The sequence below is a fragment of the Salvelinus sp. IW2-2015 genome, linkage group LG17 (assembly GCF_002910315.2).
Source record: "Salvelinus sp. IW2-2015 linkage group LG17, ASM291031v2, whole genome shotgun sequence".
Lineage (NCBI taxonomy): Eukaryota > Metazoa > Chordata > Actinopteri > Salmoniformes > Salmonidae > Salvelinus > Salvelinus sp. IW2-2015.
In genome coordinates this window covers 20,465,148-20,487,888 of record NC_036857.1, presented here as the reverse complement: position 1 = coordinate 20,487,888, position 22,741 = coordinate 20,465,148, and the positions used below count along the sequence as shown (strand labels likewise).

General features: G+C 42.6%; 1 protein-coding gene across 2 annotated transcripts in view; it reads right to left on the bottom strand.

Moving 5' to 3' along the window:
• The window catches only part of LOC111977009 (FERM domain-containing protein 4B-like), a 29,419-nt gene extending 13,452 nt beyond the window's left edge, over positions 1-15,967 (bottom strand). The window contains exon 1 of one of the 2 annotated variants that reach the window (XM_024006253.2): positions 15,718-15,967. The gene's annotated coding sequence lies outside the window, so the exon portion shown is untranslated. The remainder of the gene's footprint in view (positions 1-15,717) is intronic. The other variant, XM_024006254.2, reaches the window with a different exon arrangement.
• Between the last annotated feature and the right edge of the window lie 6,774 nt (positions 15,968-22,741).

Genomic DNA, 22,741 nt, shown 5'->3' with positions numbered 1-22,741 from the left:
AACCCTGTTTAGATAATGCAAATCATGACATTAGTAGGACATTTCAGCTGTGTAGAAATCTTGTCTCTGTCAATGCAAATTGGCAAAGATCAAACATCAGCCTTCAAAGAGCGGTTTTGTTTTAGAAATGGTTAGAAAGCAAGTCTTTTTTATTAACAAAGTCCCATATTGAGCAATTCACAGTCCAGAGAGCTTAATCCTGTTAAGGAAATAATCATTGATGTTGTTAATTACAATGACTCCATTGTCTAATGGATTTAGCACTATGGTAACCCAATAAGCATTTAAAGTCATTCTGTATACAGTATCTAGCCTTTTGTAGCATTTAAAAATATACAATACATACACATACAGTACTCCCATCTATCAACATCACATCTGACACCTCCCAAATTATTGCATACAGTAACGCTAAGATATAGGTTTCTCATACAGTACTGCTAAAATATAAGTTTCTCAAACAGTAATGCTAAGATATAGGTTTCTCATACAGTAATGCTAAGATATAGGTTTCTCATACAGTACTGCTAAGATATAGGTTTCTCATACAGTACTGCTAAATATAGGTTTCTCATACAGTAACTGCTAAGAATATAGGTTTCTCATACAGTACTGCTAAATAATAGGTTTCTCATACAGTACTGCTAAAATATAGGTTTTCATACAGTACTGCTAAGAATATGGTTTCTCATACAGTACTGCTAAGATATAGGTTTCTCATACAGTACTGCTAAAAATATAGGTTTCTCATACAGTATGCTAAGATATAGGTTTCTCATACAGTAATGCTAAGATATAGGTTTCTCATACAGTAATGCTAAGATATAGGTTTTCTATACAGTAATGCTAAAATATAGGTTTCTCAACAGTACTGCTAGATATAGGTTTCTCATACAGTAATGCTAAATATAGGTTTCTCATACAGTACTGCTAAATATAGGTTTCTCATACAGTACTGCTAAGATATAGGTTTCTCATACAGTACTGCTAAGATATAGGTTTCTCATACAGTACTGCTAAAATATAGGTTTCTCATACAGTACCTGCTAAGATATAGGTTTCTCATACAGTACTGTAAGATTATGGTTTCTCATACAGTACTGCTAAGATATAGGTTTCTCATACAGTACTGCTAAAATATAGGTTCTCATACAGTACTGCTAAGATATAGGTTTCTCATACAGTAATGCAAGATATAGGTTTCTCATACAGTAATGCTAAGATATAGGTTTCTCATACAGTAATGCTAAAATATAGGTTTCTCACACAGTACTGCTAAGATATAGGTTTCTCATACAGTAATGCTAAAATATAGGTTTCTCATACAGTACTGCTAAGATATAGGTTTCTCATACAGTACTGCTAAGATATAGGTTTCTCATACAGTACTGCTAAAATATAGGTGTCTGCTACATCCATACAACCTACAATGACTTACACATCCATCACAATATCACATAATAGGTAAGACTACAGCAGACAAAGACACACACCTCAACCAGCCCCTCTAACTGCCCTCTATTGTATGTGACAGAATGAGGTTGACCAGATGAAGTCCTCCTACTGATCTATAGAGTGCTGCTGTGCCTTGTGGAGTTCCCCTGGGACTACTGTCTCTGTGGTAATAAAACTACTATCACACATGTCTGAACACATCCCAGTCCAGAGCTCATTATCCTCAGCATGAAGCCCTTCTTCCTCAATTTCCACACACTGACATCCAGCACGAAGCGAGCGCCTCTGACCACTAGCTTGTCCATACTGCACGGTGTGCACGCTAGCTAACCCTCACCCGGGCCTGTGCTGTCCCTGCCCTGCACTGCCACGTCTGGTACCAAACCCAAGTCTGGCTGAGTTTGTTTGCGTAACAACATCAGTGCTATGTGCTGCCAACCCATTGAGCTAGGGCACGTCTGGCTCAGATTCTAGACTACAGACTGTGCTTTCAGAACGCTGCTTCTGCTAAGCCTGAGGGAACATGGGTCAGCCAGGAGACCTGGTGCAGGTGACTTATATTGTGGCCAAATGATTTATGCTCTAGGGACAACACAGGGCATGAGGAAACACAGATGATGGATGGTGTTAGATACCAGACAGTAACTGCACTACTACCTCTTTAAGCATTCTCCCTTAAGGGCCGTCTCAGACAAGTCTAGTCAGTTTGGCTCCATCTAGATAGCCAGGACAGACAGAGATCAATGTCTGCTTCACCTGCCATATTTAGGCTCATTTAGGCCCAGATGCACGCACACAGGCACCCACACCCACACCCACACCCACACCCACACACACACACACACACACACACACACACACACACACACACACACACACACACACGCCCGACTTCCCAGTCTGCCGTACAGTAATGGCTAAATTGATTGGTTATCTCACTGAAATGGAAATGGAACACTCAATCCCACAGTATCACCCGCTGTTGATTATGTTAATTAGCACTCATTCAATTAAGGGCCCTGACTTAAAGGCCATGCAATACTGACAATGTGATAAATTAACATTTTTATGATTGAATGTGAAATATGCACATTCAATGGATTCAATTCATTTAGCATGACTGAATGTAACGCACAGCGAACAAAGACCTACATTATTTGGCACAGTGCACTGACATTGTTCTGCCAGTATTATAGCAGCAGGATGTCCAGTGTCTTTGTGATGACAATACTATCATAGTTTATTCTCTTCAAAACCTGCTGCCAAGAATAGTCACAGTTGCATTTACATGTTGACCACTAGGGGGAGCATGGTGATTTGTCACTACAGTACAGAATTCTATGTGGGGCAGAAAATGTCAAGAAATGTTTCTTACTTTAGGCCCTCATGTGCGTGCACATGTGAGGATTTGTTTCAATGTGTACTTACAGTATCAGCCAATTTAATTGAATGAACCATCAGATTGGTGTGCCCCCTTTTAACATCTGGGCACAGTGGGCAGCATTAAAACCTATCTATTTTTATCCATCTGGACACAGCTTTCATCTGGACAAAGCTCTTTCCCAGAAGAACAAACTCAGTAGGGCTGAAGCTAAATTCTATGTCACTTCTGATGTATTTTCTTTAATTCTTAAAAGTCTAAGCTGTTGGGGGGAGGGGTTCTAAGCTGACATATGGAATTGTTTTAAGAAGGTCATACCATGGATCCTTTAGCTATTTGATTTGGAATTTTATGACCCTTTTAGGTATCCCCCCAAAATATAAATACATAATTTGATAAAATATTGAATTTGGCCTATAGCGTTTAATAATACATACAAAACGTAGAACACCAAATGCATGTTCATAAGTCTCCCATTTCTACAGTGGGGTTATATTAGTTTGTAGCCCAAACGGTTCGGACGCTACAGACAAAAGTTGGCACATCAGCGTTACCGACTTCAGACGAGTCCCGTGGGGATTTTCGGGATGTCTCCTGGTCTGACAAACAGTGCTGTAGCTCTGCCACTTTCCACCACAGCAGGAGGGAGACATGGCGAATGTGCTGGATTGAGACGCATTCCATGCAAAAAAAGACAGATATCTCTATCTTAAACAGATAGATTTTGATGGGATAATTTTATTATGTTACTTAGATATAGAATCCAGGGGGTTTTAAAGACCTTGTTTACTGTCAACCTCACACCAAGCTTCATTGAGAGAGACAAATAAAAATAATAATATTTGGAAGTATAACTATGCAAACGTATATCTATACTAATGCATGATAATGATAATATACAGTATATTGGTATCGACTGACTGGAATATTGATTCCAATTTTCCAGTAGGCCTACAGTATTTATGTTTATCCAAGACCACTGTCACTGCTCAGTCAACCAAACACAGTCTATTCAGCAGCTTTCAATTAAACACCTTGCCTTCAGGGCCGAGACATGCATTAATCCCACATGGCAGAGATGTAGCGGGACATGGTGAAAGAAATGTAAAGGCTTTTTTTGTCTCTGCTGTCTGAAAAGTGGGCCACAGGCCATGTGCAAGGGACTGTAAGCACTGGGGCCTAAAGTCCTGGTTGGTATAGATAGCTTGTTACAGTGAAATGGTTTAATGTTATGGATTGGAGCTTGCCCTTTACTGCTCTAATATCAACTGTATTGAGGGGACCTAAACATAACCCTCTATAATGCTTGGCTTGAATCATGTCATCGTAAATGACTTGTTTCACATAACTTTATCAACAATATCACTTTCACATGACAGTTTAAAACTTACATGATTATCCACTATGTGAGAACAATGAACATGTTTAATGGCAGACTAAATATTCCGGCATATTGGTGCACAACGTATTGGGCAGTGCGTGACCTCATTACTGAGGAACCCTTTAATTGGTAAGCGGACGATAATTACACATATACAGTACTTATATTTTAAATAATATTTTAATTAGCTGCTTCTTTCACTTGAAAAGCTCCAAGTCATTCCGGAGATATTTGTGTTGATAACACATTGTAATTCACACAACCTAGAGTATCTGGCTAGTCTACCAAAGAAACACCAGACTGAGTGCATGATCAATAGATTATACAGTCTGAAAAATAGAAAGAGAATCATGCATTTTCATGAATTGCTACAGAAGGATTCATACAGACACTGAATTTGTTTTTTCCTCTGCATGAAATGTCTGGTTTTGTTAAAGATATGTGATGTTGGTTTGATGTCATGTCCTGGTTGCACCCTATCTTATCTCAGTTTCCTGTTTTTGTGCATTATTGATGAAACCTTGTCTCACACACCAGCTCATGTCTGCTCTTTAGACTGTTACTGTACATATATGTCCTCTGAACATGGTTAAGACATGTAGCACAAGGCTAAATGCTTGCGATTCATTTTGCACATTTCTATGATCAGGTTCACATTTCCTGGTGTCATGCTGCAAAGCAATGTATAAGACTTAGTCTATAMTTTTGTGGTAATTAGCCTCAATGTGTCATGGGTGGATTTGACAACCAGTAACAACTCATTAGGATCTGAACTAGTTAATATCAGGGTTATAGGGTTCCCACTCCTAAAGAAAACCAAACACTCTAAGCAGTCAAAACAATGTCTTCCTGTGAGTTCAAGTGCCAGTAAACAGCCTACTAAACAGGATACCCTGCTCCCATGCTATCAAGCCAGGGTTATTGAAAAAGGACCTAATCTAATCACGTGCACTGTAGTAGTTTTCCATTCAGCAACAACACTCTTTTCAGTCAGAGCACAATCGCACGAACACTCTCTGGTGTTTTGACACGAAACGACTGGATGGTTGTACGGCAAGTGAATTCCCATATGTGAATGCACCTTTGGCTTCTACTGGTGACTGGTCATGACACTCTAGTTGAGCCCCAAAGCAAACATCTACGTAAGACTACTTGGAGCAGAATTATTTGAGGGGAGGCTGGGACACCTGTTCACCTAGGCCTAGCGCCTTCTGTGATCCTGAGGCAGTGAGCTGAAGGGAGTGGTGCTGGGAAGTCTCCCATATTTGGTTTCTCCCTTGGCCTAATTGGTAAAAGTCAAATATAATGGCCGTTGGCCATCATCTACCAGTCTTTATAAGACTGTTCGAAGCGTTTACCGATGTTGGAGAGAATTATAAGATTGGACACAATAAAACACAGGATAGTATGCTGCATAAAACTGCTTGAAATATGAATTATGCTTTTGCAATATCTGCTGCAATAAAATAATTAAGAAGTAACTAATAAAATAACTTAGAAGTTTGATTTATGTAATTTCATATTATTGCCATCAACGAGCACTAAGCCCTGAACACTAACCAAGCTGTCTACACTGTCTAATCATGATAGCTGTAGTAGCAGTATTAGTACAGGAGTAGTAGTAGTAGTGGTAGTAGTAGTAGCAGTATTAGTACAGGAGTAGTAGTAGTAGTGGTAGTAGTAGTAGCAGTATTACTACAGTAGTAGTAGTAGTGGTAGTAGTAGCAGCGGCATTAGTAATATTAGTAGTGGTAGTAGTAGTAGTAGTAGTGGTAGTAGTAGTAGTAGTAGTGGTAGTAGTAATAGTAGTAGTAGTAGTAGTAGTAGTAGTAGTAGTAGTAGTGGTAGTGGTAGTAGTGGTAGTAGTAGTAGTAGTAGTAGTAGTAGTAGTAGTAGTAGTGGTAGTGGTAGTAGTAGCAGCAGCAGCATTAGTAATAGTAGTAGTCGGCCGGGCCACAGAGCCATACGAAACATAGTTTTTGTATTTTTGAGCACCTCCGAGAAGTAAAGTTTGATACCTACTAATGGTTTAGTTACTTTAGACAGAAACGAAAGAAGGGATGTTGGTCGGGGAGGATGGGTAGGCGTAATCAGTCTAGCAATCCAAAGGTTGAATGTTTGACGACGTGTCAGCGACAACTGTAGCATTTTAGATAACCCTTCCTCTAACCCTTATTCTAACCTTAACCCAGTTCACCTAACCTGCTATGTAACCTTTGTCGTTTAAGTTCTCCTAACCTATCTACGTAAATTATACTAACCTTTGTCATTAGTTCCCCTAACCGTCAACATAAATTCTCAACGTAATTCTCCTTTGTTGTTACGGCACAACAAGCAACCTGGTCTCAGATAAAGATGTGAAATACTATATTGTATGTCCTCCAAGATTTATGATAAATTAAGTAATCTAATTCGTATGATATTGTACGACCGGGTGAGACGTATGATACTATACGTCCTCTCATTCATATGATATTGTACGACCACTATTCCATTCATAATGCAACCTAACATAATGTATCATACTAAATGGAGTACACATACTTACGTACAGAATAATACGAATTGCCCTGAGACCACGCTGCTGCAGCAGTAGTGGTAGTAGTAGTAGTAGTATTAGTAGTAGTAGTAGGAATAGTAATAATGCCAGTTACTGTTGCTATGCGACTAGCATGAAAAGCTTTTTCTCCTCCTATAGGGTCAGTAGCAGGTGCTGTAGTGAGGGGTTTGCCTGCCTACTGAAGGGGACTGCAGAGTTGTACTATCAGGAGCTGCAGTGACTTTCTGCAGAGCCATGGGAAAGGGAGAGGAGCAGTCAGTCACTGAGGAGCGGGGTAGAGATTGGGCTAGGAATGATGGAAGAACGCTGGGACGCGGAGCTGGGATGCGGGTAACATAACTATGAATCACAAAGATTTGACAGATTCTATCATCAAAAGAAAACATTAGCTGTCAAAACAATAGTATGTTGACATAGCATTATTCGTTTTATCGTAAATTAGCATTTACTGTCATCAGTTGTTGTTACAGGTATTAGCAAGAGACATGAATCTGAAGTATTTAGAGTTATGGAGTTGAACAGGTGTATAATACAAAATGGATGTTTGAGGATTAAAATTGCCATAATGATTAAAGTCTTATGCACACAGTTTCATAGAAAGTGTATACTGCCCTACTTATGGACTTCACACCATGATTTAGAGTATGTCTTCCAAGGTATGTCTAAATGCAGGATAACCAGCCTTTCCAAAAATAATCCTCTCTCCAGTCAGTGTGTTTCATGTAGATCCTCAGGAGAATTCATGGTTCCTGAAGGGAAAGCTGCCAACTGAGTGTTGCTCATCACCAGTATCAAACAGCCTCACAACCTCCTCTCATGTACTGAGGTAGATTCACTACACTAGAGGAGATGTACATACAGAAAAAAAATCTATATAGAGCCAAATAAGGATTCTTTGGCTTGTAACCATAGCGGATCCCTTTTTGGTGCTATATAGAACCTTTTTTTAACGTTCTATACAAAAACATGCTCATAAGGTTCTAAATGGAACCTTTATGGTGCTATAAATAACAATTTCCTAAGGTTCCATAAAGAACCATTAATCACAAGTTATATATAGCACCAAAAAGGTTTATGCTATGGTTCAACCCTTTTGGGGGCTATATAGAACCCTTTTTTATGGTTCTTTATAGAACCTTTATAGAAAAAGGTTCGATAAAGAACCTTTGTTAATCTCAAAGGTTCTTTGTAGATCTTTTTGAAGAACCATATAGGGTTTTTTATTCTGGTTAGCCATATTATATTGTTAAAATTCCTTATATGTAATTATTGTTTTAATTGACAAGTTGAATCAGGTGCGCTATCTCTGGAACAGATGGGAATCCCTGAGGAGAGAATTGAGAACCACTGGTTTAGACAACAGACAACAACTGACACAAGGCCATACGTGAGTCTTTCACAAGACACAGTCACTGGCCTTAATCATATACACTTGTTTAACATGTAATGGCATAATACAACATATTAGATKAACTGTAATGACACTCTTGCTTACAGTTACACAAAAGGAGCTGTGCGCAACCTCACCACAAAATATTAGAATGAGCCACAGACCCTACATTTTAAAGCCCTTATGTGAACGGCAAAGAGCCACTGAAGGGCTCAAAGGATTCTTTGAGTCATTATGGCTCCATATAGAAACCATCACCCGTCCCAAAGAACCATTGAGGAATCCTCTTTTCTTAGTGTTTAGAGGCAGATATCTAGCTGAAGTATCGGCCTAAGTGGTGTACGTACTGTGGGACTGGATCCTGGACTTCCTGACAGGCCGCTCCCAGGTGGTGAGGGTAGGCAACAACACATCCACCACGCTGACCCTCAACACATGGGCCCCTTAGGGGTGCATGCTTACTCCCGTCCTGTACTCCCTGTTCACCCACAACTGTGTGGCCGCTCACGACTCCAACACTATCCTTAAGTTTGCTGACGACACGACAGTGGTTGGCCTGATCACCGACGACAATGAGACCGTCTATAGAGAGGAGGTCAGTGACCTGGCAGTATGGTGCCAGGACAACAACCTCTCCAACAACACGACAACGCCTCTTCCCTTTTTGGAGGCTGAAAAGATTTGGCATGGGCCCTCAGATCCTCAAAAAGTTCTACAGCTGCACCATTGAGAGCATCTTGACTGGCTGCATCACCGCTTGGTATGGCAACTGCTTGGCATCCGACCGCAAGGTGCTACAGAGGGTAGTGCGTATGACCCAGTACATCACTGGGGCCGAGCTCCCTGCCATCCAGGACCTCTATACCAGGCGGTGTCAGAGGAAGGCCATAGAAATTGTCCGACTCCAGCCACCCAAGTCACAGACTGTTCTCTCTCCTACTGCACGGCAAGAAGTACCGATGCATCAAGTGTTCTACCCCTAAGCCATAAGACTACTAAATAGTTTAAAAATGGCACCGGAAGAAATGGCAGCAGTGTTATGGGCGCCYAACCAATTGTGCGAACCAATTGTGGGTTTTTTCACGTTATTTGTAACTTATTTTGTACGTAATGTTTCTGCCACCGTATCTTACGGCAAAAAATATCTTCTGGATATCAGGACAGCAATCACTCACCTCGGATTAGACAAAGATTTTTTCTTCAACAAGCAGGACACACAGGATGTACTTCGAACACCCGACAAGGCCAACATCCCCGTCATTGGCAAGAGAAAGAGACGCAGGTACAGAGAACACAGAGCGGGGTGCCTCATAAGGATCTGCCGACGGCGTGTGGGAAAGCTGCAATTACCGTCAACTTTGGACAATAAATTAGACGAGGTACGATCACGAATATCCTACCAACGGGACATCAGAAACTGTAACATCTTATGTTTCATGGAATCGTGGCTGAATGATGATGGCATGGATATTCAGCTAGCGGGATATACACTGCACCGGCAGAATAGAACAGCACACTCCGGTAAGACCGAGGGGGGGCGGTCTGTGCATATATTTGTAAACAGCAGCTGGTGCACGAAATCTAAGGAAGTCTCTAGATTTTGCTCYCCTGAAGTAGAGTATCTTATAATAAACTGTAGACCAGACTATTTGCCTAGAGAGTTTTCATCCATACTTTTCGTGGCTGTTTATTTACTACCACAGACGGATGCTGGCACTAAGACCACACTCAGTCAGCTGTATAAGGAAATAAGCAAACAGGAAACCGCTCACCCAGAGGCCGGGTTTCTTCCGATGGCATTGAGGAGTACACCACATCAGTCACTGGCTTTATCAATAAGTGCATCGAGGACGTCGTCCCCACAGTGACTGTACGTACATACCCCAACCAGAAGCCATGGATTACAGGCAACATTTGCACTGAGCTAAAGGGTAGAGCTGCCGTTTTCAAGGTGCGGGACTCTAACCCGGAAGCTTATAAGAACTCCTGCTATGCCCTGCGACGAACCATCAAACAGGCAAAGCGCCAATACAGGACTAAGATTGAATCGTACTACACCAGCTCCGATGCTCGTCTTATGTTGCAGGGCTTGCAAACTATTACAGACTACAATGGGAAGCACAGCTGCGAGCTGCCCAGTGACACGAGCCTACCAGACGAGCTAAATCACTTCTATGCTCGCTTCGAGGCAAGCAACACTGAGGCATGCATGAGAGCGTCAGCTGTTCCGGCTGTGTGATCACTCTCCCTGTAGCCGACGTGAGTAAGACCTTTAAACAGGTCAACACCATTAACACCATTATCCCAGAAACCCTAGAACCCCTCCAATTTGCATACCGCCCAAACAGATCTCTATTGCACTCCACACTGCCCTTCCCACCTGGACAAAAGGAACACCTACGTCAGAATGCTATCATTGACAACAGCTCAGCGTTCAACACCATAGTACCCTCAAAGCTCATCACTAAGCTAAGGATCCTGGGACTAAACACCTCCCTCTGCAACTGGATCCTGGACTTTCTGATGGGCCGCCCCCAGGTGGTGAGGGTAGGTAGCAACACATCCGCCACGCTGATCTCAACACTGGAGTCCCTCAGGGGTGCGTGCTCAGTCCACTCCTGTACTCCCTGATGATTGGGACTACAGGAAAAGGAGGACCGAGCACACCCCCATTCTCATTGACGGGGCTGTAGTGGAGCAGGTTGAGAGCTTCAAGGTCCTTTGTGTCCACATCACCAACAAACTAGGACGGTCCAAACACACGAAGACAGTCGTGAAGAGGGCACGACAAGCCTATTCCCCTCAGGAAACTAAAAAGATTTGCCATGGGTCCTCAGATCCTCAAAAGGTTCTACAGCTGCAACATCGAGAGCATCCTGACTGGTTGCATCACTGCCTGGTACGGCAACTGCTCGGGCTCCGACCGCAAGGCACTACAAAGGGTAGTGCGTACGGCTCAGTACAACACTGGAGCTAAGCTGCCTGCCACCCAGGACCTCCAGGGTTCAGGATACTACCTCAATTAGCCCGACTAACGGGTGCCACCGCACATTGGCTACCCGGACTATTTGCATTGAGCTCCCGCACCCACCACCCACCATCCGCCAACCCCCTTTTACACTACTGCTACTCTCTGTTTATCATATATGCATAGACACTTTAACCATACCTACATGTACAGTTGAAGTCGGAAGATTACATACACCTTAGCCAAATACATTTAAACTCAGTTTTTTACAATTCCTGACATTTAATCTGAGTAAAAATTCCCTGTCTTAGGTCAGTTAGGATCACCACTTTATTTTAAGAATGTGAAATGTCAGAATAATAGTAGAGAATTATTTATTTCAGCTTTTATTTATTTCATCACATTCCCAGTTGGTCAGAAGTTTACATACACTCAATTAGTATTTGGTAGCATTGCCTTTAAATTGTTTAACTTGGGTCAAACATTTCGGGTAGCCTTCCACAAGCTTCCCACAATAAGTTGGGTGAATTTTTGCCCATTCCTCCTGACAGATCTGGTGTAACTGAGTCAGGTTTGTAGGCCTCCTTGCTCGCACACACTTTTTCAGTTCTGCCCAAAAATGTTCTATTGGATTGAGGTCAGAGCTTTGCGATGGCCACTCCTATACCTTGACTTTGTTGTCCTTAAGCCATTTGCCACAACTTTGGAAGTATGCTTGGGGTCATTGTCCATTTGGAAGACCCATTTGTGACCAAGCTTTAACTTCCTGACCGATGTCTTGAGATGTTGCTTCAATATATCCACATAATTTCCCTTCCTCATGATGTCATCTATTTTGTGAAGTGCACCAGTCCCTCCTGCAGCAAAGCAACCTCACAACATGATGATGCCACCCCTTTTTCTTCCAAACATAACGATGGTCATTATGGCCAAACAGTTCTATTTTTGTTTCATCAGACCAGAGGACATTTATCCAAAAAGTACGATCTTTGTCCCCATGTGCAGTTGCAAACTGTAGTCTGGCTTTTTTATGGCGGTTTGGAGCAGTGGCTTCTTCCTTGATGAGCTGCCTTTCAGGTTATGTCGATATAGGACTCGTTTTACTGTGGATATAGATACTTTTGTACCTGTTTCCTCCAGCATCTTCACAAGGTCCTTTGCAGTTGTTCTGGGATTGATTTGCACTTTTCACACCAAAGTACGTTCATCTCTAGGAGACAGAACGCYTCTCCTTCCTGAGCGGTATGACMGCTGCGTGGTCCCATGGTGTTTATACTTGCGTACTATTGTTTGTACAGATGAACGTMGTACCTTCAGGRYTTTGGAAATTGCTCCCAAGGATGAACCAGACTTGTGYAGGTCTACAAWYWTWWTTCTGAGGTCTTGGCTGATTTCTTTTGATTTTRCCATGATGTCAAGCAAAGAGGCACRGAGTTTGAAGGTAGGCCTTGAAATACATCCACAGGTACACCTCCAATTGACTCAAATGATGTCAATTAGCATATCAGAAGCTTCTAAAGCCATGACATAATTTTCTGGAATTTTCCAAGCTGTTTAAAGGCACAGTCAACTTAGTGTATGTAAACTTCTGACCCACTGGAATTGTGATACAGTGAATTATAAGTGAAATAATCTGTCTGTAAACAATTGTTGGAAAAATTGCTTGTGTCATGCTCAAAGTAGATGTCCTAACCGACTTGCCAAAACTATAGTTTGTTAACAAGAAATGTATGGAGTGGTTGAAAAACGAGTTTTAATGACTCCAACCTAAGTGTATGTAAACTTCAGACTTCAACTGTACATACTACCTCAATTAGCCCGACTAACCGGTGCCTGTATATAGCCTCGCTACTGTATATAGCCTCACTACTCTTATTTTTCACTGTCTTTTTACTGTTGTTTTTATTTCTTTACTTATCGATTGTTCAGCTAATACCTATTTTTTACTTAAAAATCACACTGTTGGTTAGTAAGTAAGCATTTCACTGTTAGTCTACACCTGTTGTTTACGAAGCACGTGACAAATAACATTTAATTGATTTGATTTGAAAGCTATGATTTACTATTTCAAATTACCTGTTGTATTTGGCSTACGTGACAAATAAACTTGATTTGTTTTATCAAACTGATTTGATTTAGTTAACCAAATAGCTACCTGGACTATCTGCATTGACTGTCTTTCCACTAACTCTTTTGACTCTTCACATATACTGCTGCTATTTATTATCTATCCTGTTGCCTACCTACTTTAACACTACCTATTTGTACATATCTACCTCAATTACCTCGTAGCCCTGCACATCGACTCAGTACTGGTACTCAAAGTTACTCACTGTGTATTTATTCCTCATGTTAATCTTTGTTTCAATATATTTCTCTCTGCATTGTTGGGAAGGGCCCGTAAGAAAGCATTTCACTGTTAGTCTACACCTGTTGTTTACGAAACACGTGACAAATAACATTTGATTGATTTGATTTGAAAGCTATGATTTACTATTTCAAATTACTATATATTTAATTACCCACTTAAACAACACTTGTCTGTAACGACCCCTTTTTCTTTTTCAAGGGGTCAGTCATTACTTTATATCGGTTTTAAACTATCTCCAGTGGTGCAACATCACATTAGTCACAACACTGTTTTCAACAGGATATCCTGACCAACAACTGCAGGGGCCATCACAACGGGATAAATCTCAGGATAGTGAAGTTTGTTCACTTCCATATCTGAAAAACAGGCCATTCCTGTTTAGCATGCCAGCTGCCTGAAACTGTGTCAGGACCCAGTGTCTCTTTCTGAATCTCACTGAGAACATGACAAATAGTGACGACTTGTGACAAAGTCGGTGGAACATTCAGTGGTAGTGTTGCTGTTCTTTCTTTGTTCTGTTCACTGCTAAATCTAGAAGTGTACAAAAAAWAATAATAATGCAGTTTTGAGACATGAGTGTACTTCTTTTTTTTAACTTTTTTTTTTTACAAGTGTTTAATGAGTAAACTACATAACCTATGCAAATGGTAACATTAGGCCGGAGCTGGCCAAAACAACTGCCATTAAACATTATTATTTCTTACAACTACAGATGTAGGATCTTAATTTGAGCAAGTTTGCTACAGCAGGAAATAATCCTGCAGCAACAGGACATTTTAATTATTATGTGGATTATAATTAATTGAGATTTTTGTAGGGGTTGATACATTTTTTGTAAAGGGAAAATCAGGTCCGAAATTTCTAAATGGAAATTACAAACTTCAGAAGCCATTTTAAACCTCCAAGCTTTAAATTTCCTGCATTGCAGGAAAGTTCTCCTCAAACAGGGTGATCAAATTAAGATCCTACTTTTGCACTGCTTCAACCACTAGCTACTGGCACTGCCACCTGTACAACAAGGACCTCCCACTGTGTCCTGCTGTTGCTTTGGCTGCTAGTACACAGGTGACATTTTTTCATGGAAATTATGGAGTGAGCCAGCTGCTTTAGAGCAGCCACTAACAACATACAATGCAAAAAAATGGCCAGCAGACAGCCTAGCAGTTAAAAGTGTTAGGCCAGTAACCGAAAGGTTGCTGCTTCAAACCCCTGAGCTAACTAGGTGAAACATCTGTTGATGTGCCCTTGAGCAAGGCACTTAACCCGAATTGCTCCTATAAGTCTGGAAGAGCTTCTGCTAAATGTAAAATAAATTATGCAAATCATCCACAACTCTTCATCACTATCTTATTTACATGTAGCCTAAGTACTCAGCATGGACAAAAACAGATCAGCGAAACGGAGAGACTTTATACTTGCAGAGTAAATGGATGTTTCTATGAATTAATCAACTGAACTGAGGCCCCTGAGTTTCTGATGCTAATAGATGTATTGTAAACGCTTACTGTATTTACTACTTACAACAGGCCTAATCCTGAAGACAACCTTTCTACATCAATACATCTAGATAATCATTGCCTATTTACTTTAGGTCTACCCAGCCCAATTACTGTAAGGATGCCTTCTTTTTGCACTGTATCCTTCCTCGCTGACCAAACCCAGGTCCCTATCCCTCCCTATCTCTCTATACATTGCTGTTCAGTGCAGACTAGACTGGATATAGCAACCAAGGTGTGTCAGGCAGAACGCAAATGTATTGTGTATCTTATCTGATCATCTATAAACTCGTTTTTGTTTTCTTCCATTCACATAAAGAATGGTATTTACCATTTTGATACAGTAGCATAATGATAAATTAAAACGTTGTATGCTATTAGTTACACGTTTTTCAAATTGAGGGAGGAACAATGAACATGTATGGCTAATGGTGGTTTATTTTCTGTTAAATGACAAACCTGAGTCCCCAATTAGAGCAAAAAGCCCATGGATGGATGGAATCCGTACGATTATTTTGTTGAAAGAAAAAACACTGATGCCGATATTGATAATAAAACGACAATGGCACAGCCAAGCCTAAAACAACGATATGATAAAGCCGGTTAATGTATCACTCCCAAAGACGAGTGAATGAACCCGTCTACTTTTTCCCCCGCACAGTTCAAAGAATACTCCCATATCGTTTATTGTCACATCGTAACCTGACAATCTTACCTTCGGTTTGGGCGTTTCCTTGTATTTCAGCTGGTTGGTTTCTTGATTTTAAAATAGGTCTCCCCTGGCATATTCGAACCCCATTCAATGCATCTCTCTGTCGTTTTCAGCAGAGGAGAGAGTATCGCTGTATCGCTGTCCACTATTCGTAGCCTTCTCCAGTATTCGTGCACGCTTGCATTCATCCACGCTCACCACGCCTTCGCCCCGCGGGCATTTACGTGACAAGGGCTTCTAGCGCTCGCTCTCCTCTTAGCTACTGCCACTGTACTGAACTGTACACACAATGGGTCACAATCTGCTCACTGCTCATTAACGTTCGTGTTTTAGACATGATGCAGACCTATTCGTAATACCTATTTTGTATTTTACCCTGGTATTATTATGGAAACCTATCAGGCCTATCAGGGTGTTAAAAATTATAATAATTGTAAGCAATGGACATTGTGTAAATTAATGCATTTCCATTGGACACGTACCCCACCTGCCCACCACCTTAAAAAAAAGTGATAAGTCAGAAATTAATAAGATTGAACAAAAGTGACATACAAAAGCTGCTCAATATTGCAGAAAATATCACATTTAAGTGTGAACCTGAGGTCGTTTGTGAAGTGGTATTGATATAACATGCTGTCAAGAAAAAACAGATATAATGTATTAATCTCACTGTCTATTTGAACAAATGCAACTGAACATTTGAGAGCTTAATTGGATTGAATCCTATGACTGACATATACAATACAGTTAATGAAATATTTATTGTTGCCTTAACACAGGCAAAACATATGTAGCTTCCGTATGGAATATAACCAAGCTACAGGGAAGGATTCATGATTCATAAAGACACAGCGAAAGAAACAATGGCCTGTAACTTCGCTGTATATGAACGATAGCACAATTTAAGTTTTCTACTGAATAATATTTACAAACAGTTGTCTTATTTGAAAATGTTGTGCTGAAAATATTCTGCAAGTTAACTGTAACTTGCCTAGATAATTTTTCAAGCTGCTGATTGATGAACCAAGACGCTGGTTTGTTACCATTCTCTCCCAGCCTACTGTAAATGATTTACCCTGGGGACACCCATCCCCTAGTGACCCTCCAACCCTCATCCTATCCCCCCATCCCCCCCCTCTAGGGTCTCTGTCATCAGACATGAATAAGCATCTCATTAGCATTCCCCAAAACCATCTGTCCTCTGGATATATCCTTCTCACTGCCAAGAGCCAACCATCTGAGTTGTTTAGATATTTATGCTGCATAAACTATACAAACAGATTGCAGTTACGMTTTTGGTGGGGATAACCCTATAAACACCCTGTGAAAGGCCCTGTGCAGTTTCCTGTGTTTTATATACAGTACCAGTCAAAAGTTTGGACWCACCTACTCATTCAAGGATTTTTCTTAATTTTTTACTATTTTCTACATTGTAGAATAAGACATCACAATTATAAAATAACACATGGAATCATGTAGTAACCAAAAAAGTGTTAAACAGATCAAAATATATTTTATATTTGAGATTCTTTAAAGTAGCCACCTTTTGCCTTGATGACAGCTTTGCACACTCTTGGAATTCTCCCAACCAACTTCATGATGTAGTCACCTGGAATGCATTTCAATTAACAGGTGTGCCTTGTTAAAAGTTCATGTATTGAATTTCTTTCCTTCTTAATATGTTTGAGCCATTCAGTTGTGTTGTGACAAGGTAGGGGTGGTATACAGAAGACAGCCCTATTTGGTAAAAGACCAAGTCCATATTATGGCAAGAACAGCTCAAATAAGAAAAGATAAATGTCAGTCCATCATTACTTTAAGACATGAAGGTCAGTCAATACGGAACATTTCAAGAACTTTGAACATTTCTTCAAGTGCAATCACAAAAACCTTCAAGTGCTATGATGAAACTGGCTCCCATGAGGACCGCCACAGAAAATGAAGACCCAGAGTTACTCCTGCTGCAGATGATAAGGTCATTAGTTACCAATCTCAGAAATTGCAGCCCAAATAAATGCTTCACAGAGTTCAAGTAACAGACACATCTCAACATCAACTGTTCAGAGGAGARTGCGAGAATCAGGCCTTCATTGGCGAATTGCTACACAGAAACCACTACTAAAGGACACCAATAATAAGAAGAGACTTGCTTGGGCCAAGAAATACGAGCAATGGACATTAGACGGGTGGAAATCTGTCCTTTGGTGTGATGAGTCCAAATTTGAGATTTTTGGTTCCAACCACTATGTCTTTGTGAGACGCAGAGAAGGTGAATGGATAATCTCCGCATGTGTGGTTCCCATCGTGAAGCATGGAAAAGGAGGTGTGATGGTGTGGGGGTGCTTTGCTGGTGACACTGTCAGTGATTTATCTAGAATTCAAGGCACACTTAACCAGCATGGCTATCACAGCATTCTGCAGCAATACGCCATCCCCTCTGGTTTACGCTTAGTGGGACAATCATTTGTTTTTCAACAGGACAATGACCCAACACACCTCGAGGCTGTTTAAGGGCTATTTGACCAAGAAGGAGAGTGATGGAGTGCTGCATCAGATGACCTGACCTCCACAATCACCCAACCTACACCCCAAATATATGTTGATTTGTTTAACAATTTTTTGGTTTCTACATGATTCCATATGTGCTATTTCATAGTTTTGATATCTRCACTATTATTCTACAATGTATAAAATAGTAAAAAATAAAAACCCTTGAATGAGTAGATGTGTCCAAACTTTTGACTGGTACTGTATATATTTTACAATTTTTATTGAAAACAATCACAGTAAGGTAAAAACGTATGCATTGGACCTTTAACTGTATTAGTAGGGTTGTTCCTTAAAATGAGTCCCTTTTGGTGTGTAACTTGCTSAACAAGTTCACCTTATTTTAACATTCTGTCATGAAGAGCACATGTTCAACTTAATAAAAAAAGCATGTTTTCCTATCTCAAGAGGTTAAATAAAAACAAATACTATAGTAAGTGCCTATTAAGTGCCAAATAAAGAAACAGGGTTGACCATAACAAGGTTGACTATAAAAGTGTTGATGATTTCATCTTAAATCAGCCATGAATCCCCATATCTCAGCTGGAATGGAAGCTTGTTGTAATGTCGTGTGTGTAGGTGMCAGGGAAGTCAGGTACAGGAGAATCYAACTTGGTATAAATGGAGTCGTTCAATAGACTTGACAAAACTCCATAACCAAAATTACAAGATAAATAAAAGTGGSTACAAGAACCCGTCGCGCACCAATACATAATACACGAAAATACAAACAAACAATCTCCGACAAGGACATGATGGGAAACAGAGGGTTAAATACACAACATGTAATTGATGGGATTGGAACCAGGTGTGAAGGAAGACAAGACCAATGGAAAATGAAAAATGGATCAGTGATGGCTAGAAGATTGGTGACGTCGACCGCCGAACACCGCCTGAACAAGGAGAGGGACCGGCGGAAGTCATGACAGTACCCCCCCCCCGACGCGCGGCTCCAGCAGCACGTCGGCACCGACCCCGGGGACGACCCGGAGGGCAAGGCGCAGGGCGATCCGGGTGGAGACGGTGGAAATCTCGCAGCATGGAAGGATCCAACATGTCCTCCACCGGAACACAGCATCTCTCCTCCGGACCATACCCCTCCCAGTCAACGAGGTACTGAAGGCCCCTCCCCTGACGTCTCGAATACAGTATGGAACGAACAGAGTACGCCGGGGCCCCCTCGATGTCCAGAGGGGGTGGAGGAACCTCCCGCACCTTAGACTCCTGGAGTGGGCCAGCGACCACCGGCCTGAGGAGAGACACATGGAACGAGGGGTTAATGCGGTAATCGAGGGGAAGCTGTAACCTGTAACATACCTCGTTCACTCTCCTCAGGACTTTAAATGGCCCCACAAACCGCGGACCCAGCTTCCGACAGGGCAGGCGGAGGGGCAGGTTTCGGGTCGAGAGCCAGACCCGGTCCCCCGGTGCGAACACCGGGGCCTCACTGCGGTGACGGTCTGCGCCAACTTTCTGGTGCAGTACTGGTGCTGAAGGTGGACATGGGCGGCGTCCCATGTTTCTTCCGCGCACAGGAACCAGTCGTCCACCGCTGGTGCCTCGGTCTGACTCTGATGCCAAGGAGCCAGAACCGGCTGATACCCCAAGGGAGAAAGCTTAGTGGAGGAGCGAGTTCTGGGCCATCTCTGCCCAGGGCACGAACGCCGCCCACTCCCCCGGCCGGTCCTGGCAATAAGACCTCAGAAACTTACCCACATCCTGGTTAACTCTCRCCACCTGCCCGTTACTCTCGGGGTGAAAACCTGAGGTAAGGCTGACCGAGACCCCCAGACGTTCCATGAATGCCTTCCAGACCCTAGACGTGAACTGGGGACCCCGATCAGACACTATATCCTCAGGCACCCCATAGTGCAGGAAGACGTGTGTAAACAGGGCCTCCGCAGTTTGTAGGGCCGTAGGGAGACCGGGCAAAGGGAGGAGATGACAGGACTTAGAAAAACGATCTACAACGACCAGGATCGTGGTGTTACCCTGTGAAGGTGGAAGATCGGTTTGGAAATCCACCGACAAGTGCGACCACGGCCGTTGTGGAACGGGTAAGGGTTGTAACTTACCTCTGGGCAGGTGTCTAGGAGCCTTGCACTGGGCACACACCGAGCAAGAGGAAACAAACCCTCACGTCATTAGCTAAAGTGGGCCACCATTACTTCCCACTAAGACAGCGCACCGTTCGACCGATTCCAGGATGACCAGAGGAGGGTGACGTGTGGGCCAAATAGATCAGCCGATCGCAGACAGCAGACAGAACGTACAGATGCCCAGCTGGACACTGAGGGGGAGCGGGCTCTGCACGTGACACCCGCTCAATGTCCGCATCTAGCTCCCACACTACTGGCGCCACCAAACAAGAGGTGGGGAGTATGGGAGTGGGATCCATGGGCCGCTCCTCTGTGTCATACAGCCGGGACAATGCGCCTGCCTTAATTTTCTGGGAACCTGGTCTGTAAGAAAGGGTAAACASAAACCGGGTGAAAAACATGGCCCACCTTGCCTGGCGAAGGTTCAGTCTCCTCGCCGCCCGGATGTACTCCAGATTGCGGTGGTCAGTCCAGATAAGAAAAGTGTGTCTAGCCCCRTCAAGACAATGTCTCCACGCCTTCAGGGCCTTGACGACAGCCAACAACTCCCGGTCCCCCACGTCATAGTTTCGCTCCGCCGGGCTGAGCTTCTTCGAGAAGAATGCACAAGGGCGGAGCTTCAGTGGCGTACCCGGGCGCTGAGAGAGCACAGCTCCTATCCCAGCCTCGGACACGTCCACCTCCACTATGAATGCCAAAGAGGGATCCAGATGGGRCAGCACGGGAGCCGAGGTAAACAAAGCCCTCAGGTGACTGAAAGCCCTGTCCGCCTCAGCTGTCTCATCGCTACAACTCCTGTACGGGCTCAGGAGAGACGAAGGTCGAGAGCCATGCGTCCTCCGAAACACAACCAAGCCGCACTGCTTCTTAACACAGTGCGCATCCAACCCGGAAGCCAACCACACCAACGTGTTGGAGGAAACACCGTACACCTAGCGACCTGGTCAGCGTGCACTGCGTCCGGCCCGCCACAGGAGTCGCTAGTGCGCGATGAGACAAGGATATCCCTACCGGCCAAACCCTCCCTAACCCGGACGACGCTAGGCCAATTGTGCGTCGCCCCATGGACCTCCCGAGCCTTTTCCTTATTGACTCTCCTGCGTTTCCCGTGGTGCTGGGCCTACCCTGGTTAGCTTGTCATAACCCCACTGTTTCTTGGCCACAGAGGACTCTCACYGGGTGGTCGTGACAGTAACTYCTAATAATTGGATGCCACGAAATTGGGGAGAAAAAGGGGGTACATTTTTTTACATTTTTTTTTTTTTAATATGGAAAAGACTAATTTTCACCATACCCAAAGGAGCGGTGACCTCCCTATTAACCCTGACCCTAATGGTCGACTATCTAAGGCGTGAACGGGGAAAGGCACATCCCCGGGAACAATGGGGGTCCCTAAACTATGAGCTAACGCTCTGTCAATTAAATTCCCAGCCGCGCCTGAGTCTACGAGCGCCTTATGCTGGGAATGCAGGGAAAACTCAGGAAAAGTGACAGACACAATCATATGTGCAACAGAGGACTCTGGGTGAGAATGGTGCCATCTCACCTGGGGTGACGCCAGGAGTTTTGCCCTGGGGGAGATTCTGTCGGAGATTCTYTATTAGCGTGTGTGTAGGTGACAGGGAAGTCAGGCGCAGGAGAATCGAACTTGGTATAAATGGAGTCGTTTAATAGACTTAACAAAACTCCATAACCAAAATTACAAGATAAATAAAAGTGGGTACAAGAACCCGTCGCGCACCAATACATAATACACGAAAATACAAACAAACAATCTCCGACAAGGACATGATGGGAAACAGAGGGTTAAATACACAACATGTAATTGATGGGATTGGAACCAGGTGTGAAGGAAGACAAGACAAAACCAATAGAAAATGAAAGATGGATCAGTGATGGCTAGAAGATCGGTGACGTCGACCGCCGAACACCGCCTGAACAAGGAGAGGGACCGACTTCGGCGGAAGTCGTGACACCTGTTGTGTGCAACAGGGTGGATTAAAATTGGATGCAAGCTTCACAATTTTTTTAATTGTTAAAACATTTCTAACCTGTCTATCTATGGGTAACAGTGTTGATGTGTTATGCTCAAACCACAAAGTGTTCCACCACAAAACATTAGACAATGTTCAATGTTTCTTTTGAAAACATTATTTAAAAATGACATGTCAAAATGCAGCATTTTGGCACTTTAGCAAGTCTTTATTTATGTAAGAAATCTGATTTACTTAATTGTCCATGTGATCTATATTAAATGGTACTTCATTTAATATAACAGGAATATTGGTGCACAATTTCTAGTTACAATGTCAAAAGGATGCAAAAAGGACCAATTTTGAGTAATAACCCAGTACCTTTGTGTAATGGTTTATCCAGATATT